The sequence below is a fragment of the Malania oleifera genome, chromosome 6 (assembly GCF_029873635.1).
Source record: "Malania oleifera isolate guangnan ecotype guangnan chromosome 6, ASM2987363v1, whole genome shotgun sequence".
NCBI lineage: Eukaryota > Viridiplantae > Streptophyta > Magnoliopsida > Santalales > Ximeniaceae > Malania > Malania oleifera.
In genome coordinates this window covers 19,527,719-19,539,539 of record NC_080422.1, presented here as the reverse complement: position 1 = coordinate 19,539,539, position 11,821 = coordinate 19,527,719, and positions in this window count along the sequence as shown.

Genomic DNA, 11,821 nt, shown 5'->3' with positions numbered 1-11,821 from the left:
TACGTCCACGCCTTGAGACCAACTCAAGGATTCCCAAAATCCATTATATGATCCTCCTTCAGGTGGAGAAGCCAATACACACAACTGCTCACAAAGAGCTTCAACAAGTCACTCACTTAGAGAAACCCTACAATGGCTCACAAATGACCTTTCTTTACAAGAAGTTCATGAGAAGTGAATGCGAATTTAAATGCTCCATTTGAGCTGAATATCACAACAATATCCTCACATTATGTCCTCTTTTCAATGGAGTGGAAACAAAAGTAAGAGCAGCAAGAAGAGGGCAAGTGAGTGTATAAGCAAACCTTAGAAATGAAAGCACACAATAAATGATCTTGATACAAATTGAACTTTCTTGGTAAGAAATAAATGTAATAACTCTTATTTAAACACCAATGGGCGAAGAGGGTGTTAAAGAGCCGTTGGGCATTTATTTGTGTAAGACAGGAGTCAAACTAGTCGTTCTGCTGCATTTAATGAACGCTGCAGCCCGACATTCGTCGATGAGGTCCATACTTTGTCGACGAGTTCTTGAGACAGTTCGTCGACGAAGCCCTGTGTTCGTCGACGAGTTGCTAGTTCTGAATTCAGATAGGTATCGGTTTATTTTCATCAATGAGAACCCTGTGTTCGTCGATGAGCTCTTCAATATATTCGTCGACGAAGCCCTGTGTTCGTCGACGAGATGCTGGTTTTGAATTCAGGTACCTCTCGGTTTCTTTTCGTCGACGAGAACCCTGTGTTCGTCGACGAAGGTCTGTGTTACACTCATCGACGAAGCCCTGTGTTCGTCGACGAATCCCTTCCTACTTCTTTAGAGAATTTTCTTTTAAGTTCTAAGAAGGTCCTAGTTCGTTTGAGAGTTTCTTTAGACACTTTTAATAGCTTTACTTGTTTATGTTGTGTGCGTGTGATATGCCCATTTCTTGCTCTTAATTTTGAGTCACTCCATATGCAAGGGATTTACAAAAAGTCTCTCTCTCTTTCACACTCATCCTTTAGACCACTTGTATATTGTGTAGAGTCCATGAATGCTTTGAGTGGCTGTGCTTTTGGTCATGTCACGAGTTGCTTCGACCGATTTTGAAACTTGTTGGTTCTGGTGCCGTTCTGTGCAGCTAAACATGACTTTAGAAAAATGTTAGTAGCCTTAAAGGACTGCTAATGGATTGTTGTTATCAAAACATAGTAGGAATGAAAGACCCTTAACTACTTGGTCTAACATAAACCATTAAAAATTTTAAAATCCTTGGAAAAGATTTTTAGAGATGAAAAATGTATAAAATGAATAAGTACATAACTCAGGGGGAACATTTATTCTTCATATCTATATAAATTAAAATGCTCTCATATTCTTATATCGTTTATATTTTTATGCCTATATGTGTATAGCATTGCAGCACTACCCATGATTCAATAAATGGCTAAAATCTCTTTGATGGATAGTTTATATCTTTTCTTAGCATGAACTACTAATGAACTATATTGAATATCTTGAGTTGATTATACTACTGGATTGCATGTTTGTTATTGAAAGTCTCCTGCAGATGCAGTGATGTGTATTGCATGCTGATAAAGGATATAGGTTCTTGCATGCTTAAATTGAAATATATTGCTTACTTGAATCTATTAGGTACAGGTTTTATGGAAAAATATCCGATTTACAGACGGCATGCTACCGAATTTTCATTAGAATTTTTCCAAGTAAAACTTTGTCCAAAGGTGATTATAATAAAATGAAAGTTAAAATATTTTTGAAAGAATGGGTGAAAATCAATTGAATAATTAAATTTCATACTTGCATAATCATCGAGAATATTTAGATGAGCTAAGCTCCTTCCCTATGAAAAGAACTTAAAGGACTCACATGCATCACTTCGCCTTTTGAATATTGAGGCTCTTCTAATATCCTTGAACATTATATCCTACACTTAAAGTTCTATGATTTGATATGGAATGTTCTTGGGTCATGAACTACATAGCATGCCTTAACATATATCTTCTAATGCATCTGTGGTCTATAGGGACAACTATACTGATAAGGATAAATATAATTGATTAATAATCAATATGGTTAATTTAAAAGTTTCAAAATGATGACTTATACTAGTAGGCATAATGAAATAATTCTCTATCTAGTATAAGCAGTTTATTGCATCTAAGCTAGATTTCAAATTAATAGGGGGAGCATCTAAAATTAAAATGCCTATCATATTATGCTCACAAACTTTTTAGCTTAGATCTGTTATTGAATCAAGTGTGGTATGTGCTTGAATAAAATGACATTATTGAAAATCTTAATTTGAAGCATGATGGTTAGTTTTGCCAGAGTCATTTGTTTTGTCATATGATCCTTGTTTTGAATTTGCTATATTCTTAGGATTTACATGCTTGTATTTTCTGGTCATATTTTATTTTATGATCAAATGCCAACCAGAATATTGATGCTTGCTTGTGACCTATTTTAATGTTTCTTTTCCAACAATGCATCACTCCCCAGTACTTTTTGAAAAACAACAAAGGGGGAATATTTTTTTATGCTTTATGGCAAGAACTATTTTCAAAACTAAACTCTTCATCTCTTACCGTATTATTATTATACATACATACATACATACATACATACATACATATATATATATATATATATATATATATATATATATATATATATACGAACTAGTTAGATTGTTTTATGCTCAAACCTTCTACCTGTTATCATATGCCATATGTTTTAAAATCAAATCTTTTATTGGTCTTATGCTATGACTTAAATTGCTATGGTTTGTGGATAATTCTGATCTAATCATGTTCATTATGTCATTTTAAATTTGAATGGCCAGTTATATTGTTTGTGTGTTTAATTGCTATATTTTTCAAAAATCAGTTATATTTTATTGGTCCTTTTTGTTATTGCCAAAAGGGGGAGACGAGACAAAATTGGGTACTTGAAAAATGTTTAAACTTTTAAATCGATTAAAATTCTCATTATGCATATTGTTAGGGGGAGCCTTTCTTGGTTGTACTCACTTTTGTATAAAATATTTGTCATCATCAAAAAGAAAGAGATTGTTGACCTTATGGTCATACCCTATTTTGATTATGACAATTACTCTAATATTTAATGTCTGTCATGTTTGTGCGTAGGTTCATATTAACAAGATCATATGATAACATGAGGTGACTTGAAGAATAAAGACCCAGAATGGTCATTTATTGTAATTTATATTATGTTTAATTTGGGTCAGTAATAGTAAAGTAGGAATGGTCTATAATAATTAATGTGCATCAGCATGTAGGAACTTATAAGCTCAATACCATAGATGGACCTTAGGGATCACTCTTCTGTCGACCAACGTCGGATTTTTTGGGTTTGCTCAAAAAGTCCTTAGAAAGACCTTAGAACCTTAGACAAACACTTAGGATAATCCCCATTATCACATATGTAATCAGGGGTAAATTTAAATTAAAGTATGGACCTTAGGCTTAAAATCATAAGGACTTTAGGCAATCGAACTATGCAAGTGAAATTGCCTCTATCAACCGAACTGTTGACTAGTCAAATAATTGACCTGACTTCGGGCAACCGAACTCAAATGACTTAAGTGTCCATGGTCGATTGAACTCGTACTCTGTCCTTTTCCTACAACCCGGGCGCCCAAACGTTTACGTTCAAAATACCCTCAGACGACCGAACATGTAAGTTTGGCAGACCGAACTTACGAACGGGCAACCGAACTGCGAACATTTTAGAAAATCACCTTATTCAGCCACCCGAATCATTTTTCAGGCACTCGAAGTTCAAAATTTACTTTTTCTTATGTGTCATTTCGGCAACCGAACCTATGGTTCGGTCGACTGAAACTCTCGGGTTGGCCTAATTTTTACCGAAGTTAAATGGGGTTAAACAGAGTTAATTTTCTTAAACTCTTTTAAAACAAATTTAATAATTCCCTATGCATCCCCAACAGTTATAAAATTGGTCAAGTCTATAAATATAAGTTCATTTGCTCAGATTAAGAGGTTATTAATATTTTGATTAGTAACAAAATCCTCTGAAATTTTTCAAAGCCTATTTTTCATAGAAAACTTATACTCTCTCATACAATCATTACTTTTGCTAAATCAATCTTTGTGAGAGTTCTTTGAGTGGTTTTACATTGTTCTATTTTCCTAAAAACTCTCATTGTATTTGTTGTTATTTGATTTTCAAATTGAGAGTTAAGCAAAGATTTTTTCCCCGATTTCATTTAATAAATCTGTGTGGAAAAAATCTTGTACCTAATGAGTCTTTGCATCGTTATTGCAAGACTCATTAACTAGTATTTTTGAGTGTGCAAAAATCTTTTCACAAGTTCATTTTTCGAATATCTCTTGTGCTTGAATATTGAGAAAATATTTTTTGAAATATTTGGAATACTCTTGATAAAAATCTTTGAAACCCTATGTTGTGATTGAGATTTACATCTATACTTAGTTTCAAAAATTAGCTTGTTAATACACTATTGTGCTTGATTGAATATAAACATTACTTTGAGTGCTGATTGCACACATATAACACAGAGCTTATAGCTCTTATATTGTTGATGTGCATTGATTACACTGTATTGAGTTGTACAAATCTGCTTGTATTAAAAGCACTTTTCATTATACGAAAAAATGTATCTGATTGTATTCCGGGCGTGACTTGAGGAGGCGTTGATCCAGCCTGTAAGGATCAGTAGAGCCTTTTCCGCCTCGTAAGGAAAGTGTGTAAAGGTTAAGGTCAGCCCTAAAAATTTGACTAGATTGTAACTGATGCCGCTCCACCCGTTAAGTGAGCAATAGTGATAATCCTCGGGCTTGCGAACTGAGGCGAGGACGTAGGCACAATTGGTTAAACCCCGATAACATATCATATGTGTACTTTATATTTTTACAATTTATTTACTACATGTGTATGTTATATTATGAATGTTGCGCATGATTTAAATTTCTCATTTTACATTTATCTACGCTTTTGGGTTTATGAGTATATAGAAAGACCCTAAGTTGAGTATTACTGCTGTTGATTTAAACGTACCTAAAAATAAATTTTAAATACCTAATTCACCTCCCTTTTTGAGATTACACCAAAGTCAGCAATTTAGTATTAAAGCCCAATATTAATCTCTATGATGCCTGCATCATTTGACATTAGAGCCTAATATTGATCTTTATTCTTCTACTTCATCCCCCATTTTCCCCCTTTCTTCTCTTTTTTTCTTCCTCTACCATCTCTGTTCTATTCTGTTAGCTTTGGTGTATTCCCAAAAGTGGAATGAATTGGAATTTTAAAATTTATTCTTAAATTTAACTAATCTAACAGCAGTACATTTGCAACCTAACGTCTGTCTATACAGTTCCAAATGCGCATAATATAATGTGGGAAAATTAAATCATGCGCGGCATTCACAATATAACATACACGTGCGATAAATAAATTACAAAAGAATTAAATACACACACGATATGTTATCGGGGTTCGGTCAATACTCCCTACGTCCCTGTCTCTAGCTCGCAAGTCCGAGGATTCAACTAAAGGCTCACTTCACGAGTGGAGCAGCACCAGTTACAATCAGGTCAATTCACGAGACTGACCTCAACCAACATGCCTTACCAGGATGGCGCACCTAACTTTCCTAACCGGGTCTAAGCCAGCTCGAGACTATTTTCCAGAGCTAGTCTCCCTCTTCAGGCCCATACTTGAATACAACAGATTTACAATATAAATTTAGTGTACAATTTTAGTGTTTCTCCAACAAGCAGATTTGTACCACTACGCACAGTCACTAAACAATGCATATCAACATGATAGGAACTATAAGCCCAGTGATGTGAATGTGTGCAATCTAAACTCACTATAATGTGTGTTCTCAAATAAGCACAAGAGTGTATACTAGAACTATCTTTGAAGTTTTCTATCAATATATCTCAATCATAAGTCTAAGGTTTCAAAGATTTCTACCAAGATTATTTTAAATATCTCAAAACAATATTTTCTCAATATTCAAGCACAAGGAGATATTCAAAAATAAATTTGTAAAATATTTTTACACATAAAAATATAAGCCAAAATGAGTCTTGCAATAACAATACAAAGACCCACTTAACTATAGGATTTTTCCCACACAAGATTTATCAAATTAAATCATTGGAAAAATCCTTACTTAACCTTCAATATGAAAATCAAATATCTCAAACAAAATTTTCAAAAACCCAAGCACAAGAGATATTTTTGAAAAACAAATTTTGTCAAAAATATTTTTCTTCACAACACAAGACAAGCTTTTGAGTCTTGCAATGAGAATGCAAAGAATCATAAGCTTAAGAAGGTTTTCCACAAATGAATTTATGAATTAAATCACTAGGAACACCTCAAGTTTACTCTAACTAAAATCAAAAATCATTGCACTTATTTGAGAATATAAACACGTAGGAACTATATGGAACAACTCAAAATACTCTCTCAAAAGGGTTTTGCAATAGAATGATCAATGAAAGAGTATATTGCTTTGAGAATGAAGAATATGAAAGTAGGGAAGATTTTGGGCAATAAAATTTTCGGAAAATTTTTTGCTAATCTAAAACCCTAATCACTCCTTAGTTTTACAAATGAGCCATATATAGAAATGGGAAGAATTTTAATTGTTGGGTACATATAGGGTATTATTAATTTTATTTTAAAACATTTTAACCCAATTAACTCTGTTTAAATATTTTAACTGCGATAAAAATAATAAGGCAACCCGAGAGTACCGGTCGACCAAAGGCAAGATTCGGTTGACTGAGTGTGTAAGTTCGATCGACCAAGTGAGATTTGAACTAGAAGTTCGGTTGACTGGTCAAAAGGGTTCCAAGGCAATTTTTCTTTTCCACGTGATTCGATCGACCATGAGGTTTTGAATTAGGTAGTTTGGTCAACCAAACCGTTGGCCAGACACACGTGGGAACTCGGTCAACTAGGCGATTAGCTTACGATTTGGGCTCAATCGACCGTATGATCAAATGGTTGACTTGGAGGAAGTTCGGTTGACCGGGTAGAATGAACTGGGCATGGCTCGGTTGATCAAGCAGTGATCAAACAGTTGACCCGATTGACCGGTTCGGTCGACCGACAGATTTACACTATGAAAGTTCGATCGACCGAACATGCATTTTTAATGCATTTCGATTCCAACTCCCTTATACATTCAACCTATTCATATGATGTTTATTTTTAATACAATAGGAAACTTTTTCATTTAGATTTATGGGTCCTAAGGTCAGTCTTAAGGCATTTGAGAATTAACCCTAAAAATCTAACATCTGTCGACTGTTTCCTAATGTCCATCTATGATCTTGAGCTTATCTATCCTACCATGCAGGTAAGACTTTAATGATTATAGACCATTTTCCTATCTTACTATTACAGACTCAAAATGATAAATATAAATTACAATAAATAAACATTTTGAGTCTTCGTCTTCTTTAAGCTCATGTGCTTACACCATATGATACTTCCGATTAGTCGTGCACACAAATTTATCAACCATTAAATACCAAAGTATTTGTCATAATCAAAACGGGATATGACCAATAAGGTCAACAATATCCCCTTTTTTTATGCTGACAAATATTTGCCTACTTCTCCCCTTTTTGGCAACAATAAAAATGACCTAAATAAACATTTAAGTACATAAACAAATAATCATCCGAATACAAAAAATGTTTGGGAAAAGGTTTTTAGAAAATTCGACAGCATGTCATTTGAAAATGGAACATTTCCCAAAAATCTCTGTAAACGGGTGACCTGATTGAGTAATATATTTTCAAGATATCAACAACTATGTACTCAAACAGTTTAGTATTCTCAAAACATGAAATAGAAGTATAATTTTTAGTCATTCAAGAAATAGAATAGTCATACAATGCATAATGTGAAAAAGATAACTTCAACAATTTAACACACAAACAATATAACTAGTTATTTAAATCATTTAAATGACATGAAAATAAGGTTAGACCATAAACATACACAAATCATTTGCAATTAAAACATATCATAAAACCCATGAAAGATTTTAGTTAAAGGCACACAGCATATGATACCAAGAGGAAGGTTTGAGCATAAAAACAGTCTAACTAATTCGCACGCATTTTCATATTTAGTTATTGAACCAATTATGCGACTTTATAACATATATATGTATATAATAATAAATATATCCCCATTATGATGTTTGCAAAAAGTACTAAGTGTGCTTGTTGAAAAAGAAATATTAATTTAAAACAAGCAAGCACAAGTTTTTCTGATTTGTCAATGAAACACATACTAAAATATAGCCAAAAAATCACAACTATAATGATCCAAAAAAAATTTAACAATCACATGCAAGATCATATGGCAAATCAAGTGACTGTGGCAACAACAACATATTTCAAATTTATGATTTTTAATAAAGCATTTCATTCAAACACATGTCACACTTGATTCAATAACAAATCTAAACTAAACATATTTGTGAGCAAAACAAAAGAGGAATTTATGTTTAGATGTTCCCCCTATCAATTTGAGTACGTGCTTAGATTCTTTAACTACTTATACTAACCAAAAATTAATTTCATTATGCTTAGTAGTATAAGTCATCAATCCAAATCTTTAAAATCAACTATACTGAGTATTTATCAATTACGTTTGTCATTTGATTAGTATAGTTGTCCCTGTAGACCATATATGCATAAGAGAATATATATTAAGGCGTGTAATAATGTTCATGACCCAAGAACATTCATTATCAAATCATAAAACTTTAAGCGTGGGATATAATGTTCAGGGATTTCATAAAAGCCTCAATAATTCAGTAGATGAAAGCGATGCATATGGATCATTTATGAGCTTCCTATAGGGATGGATCTGAGCCTTTTTAAACAGTTGATGATTATGTTAGGATGAAATTTAATTATCTATTTGGTTTCACTCATCCTTTCAAAAATGTTTTAATATTAATTTTATCATAATCATCTCTAGCACAAGATTTTATTTTGGAAAAATTCTTATCGAAATTTCGACAGCATGCCATCTGTAAATCGGACATTTTCCCATAAAACATGTACCTGATAGGTTCAATTTAGCAATTTATAATTAAGCTCAAGGCACACGAGAACCTATATTTATTACCAGCATGCAATTACACATCAACTGTATCTGTAATGCTAGGGGCTTTCAATATAAGTATGCAATCAAGTAGTAATCAACAATTCATAAAATATAATCTATCCATTAAAGAATATAAAGAGCAGAGGATAGATTTGAGTTCAGTACAGTGCGGTTATTCATTAAGGCATAAAGACATAAATGATATAAGAATATGAGAGCATTTTCATTTATATAGATATGAAGGTAAAAACTCCCCCTGAGTTATGCACTTAACTCATTTAATGTCTTTTTCAATTTCTAATTTTTTTTTAACCAAGAGTTATAAGATTTTCAATAGTTTAATCTTGGCATGAATGTTTTAGGCTTATTTGATCAAAAAGTCACAACATATATTCGTTTAAGTGTGATAAGCCTATGTCTGCTTCTTTTCTAATAATATTTCAATACGTGAGAGAGGCTCAAGTTAGAATGACTTTCGACTTAAAATTGTACATGCATAGGTCTACTTGAATTTTATACATTCATCTAGATTGAGACCTAGGCAATCATATTAGTCATTCAACTCATCTCTAAGAACATAAAACTCTAAAGGATATAACTTAATGATTTAAGAGCTTGTGAAGGGAAGATAAAAAAATTACTTTTTAAAAATTTAAATCACTAATGGGTACAGAAGAGTATTTAGGATAAACAGGACATTTTTCAAAATATTTCTGTGATGGTAATCATGCCCATGCTTGGGCAAAGATTATATAGGATATGTGAATATTGTAAACAATGCTCTTTGGTGATTGGAAAGTATCATTTAGATATTATCACAATTTGGAATAAGGATACAAACCAAGGAAATGATGAATCTATTCTTGATATGATCGTAGTTTGGTAAAGATTTCCTATAGATGAGATAAATCAAAATTAGAGGATTTTTATATTTTTGGTTCAAAGGAAATATTTTTATTTAATCAATAGAATTTGAATCCCTCAGTGGTTGTCTCTAATCTTGATTATAGCAAGATGTCTTATGAAGAACACATTTAATATATATTAATCATTTACAATCAATTGTTCTTTAAGCCTAAAGTGATGAATAAATTTTGATCCACTAATGAGATTAGGGTTAAAAACATATAGAATATGATGGATCCCTAAGACTCATTTCTGCGCAGTGGACAATAGTTGCTTAACTTTGTGATTTTCGTGTTAGCATAGGTTAAGCATTTAGAATTAAGTACTAGGCAAGTAGGCATAGATGTCATGTCCATTTGGAAGTGGATAAAGAGTCTTAGTATAACAAGATAATTTAGTGAGTGTGTATACTAAGAATTTCATTTTAAGCAACAATCACTTCCCAAACCTACAGTTATCACAACCTCCTAAACTTAGAAACTAAGGAAAGATTAACTAGAAGATGATTTCGATTTAATCCATTTTTCCTTAAGTCCTGCGAGGTTTGCCTTCATAATCACCCAAATCATTTCCTTATCTAAGCTTCTTCCATTTTTACCTGACGTGGCATGATTATGGGTTTGATGAACTAACCATGAACCCTTTTTGAAAAATTTATTACTTTTAATTCTTAAAAATTCATTATGATTATTCTTTTCATTTTTAATTTCGAGTGTTATGCTAGAATAATCATCCATTACTTCTTCTAAGCAGATAATTTTTAATATCCTCTTAAATTTTCTCTTTTCTAAGATGGCATGATATTCTTTTAAATCTCCTAGTTGTTTAGCCAACCTTTTGTTTTCCTATTTCAAGAATATCTTCTTATTAGACACCCTAACTAGAAATTTGTGCATTTTAAATAAGGTCTTTTCTAGTTTTATGAAGGAAGGCATGCTTTCAACAGTAAATTCATTATATGATTCATCACAAAATTTAATACAAGAATTGTTACCAGAATCAGTGCATGCATTATAATCAGCCAGTATATCACAAGATTTAGCAAATGATTCATCACAAGTTGTATAACAGAATTCTTCACAAGAATCATCGCATGCATTAACAACAGAACTATCATTATTTTCAATGGATGATTCAACATAAAATGTATTACAAAATTCAGCAAATGAATCATCTATAGAGGCTGAGATAGGATCATATACCTCCTATTCTGTTAGTTAAAGTACCGTGTCATTTACCACTTCCTGAGTGGTGGTCTCATTCTCTCGGGATTCTCCATATTTCCTTTCAAGTTCATCCCAAATTTTCTGTGTACTCTTACATGCCACAATCTCAACAAATAATATTAGAATCTAAAGCACGATATAATAACTCCATGGCATATGAAATCGTATGCAATAAATTTATATCATTTTCATTACCTGGCATACAAGTTTCATTCACAATCACCTACCAGACCCTCCAATTCATAGATTTTATTAAAAACACTCTTTCTAATTTTTCAGTGGGTGAAATTTTCACCACAAAATATAGGAAGGAGACTGTCCCTCTCCGAATGGGGATACATCAATATGAGTCATTGCGATTTTTTGCAAAAACGTTAAGTCTAGTGCAACGAGGCTCTGATACCAATTGTTAGCTTTGGTGTATTCCCAAGAGGGGGGTGAATTGGAATTTTAAAATTTATTCCTAGGTTTAGCTAATCTAACAACAGTACATTTGCAACCTAGGGTCTGTCTATATAGTTCCAAATGCGCA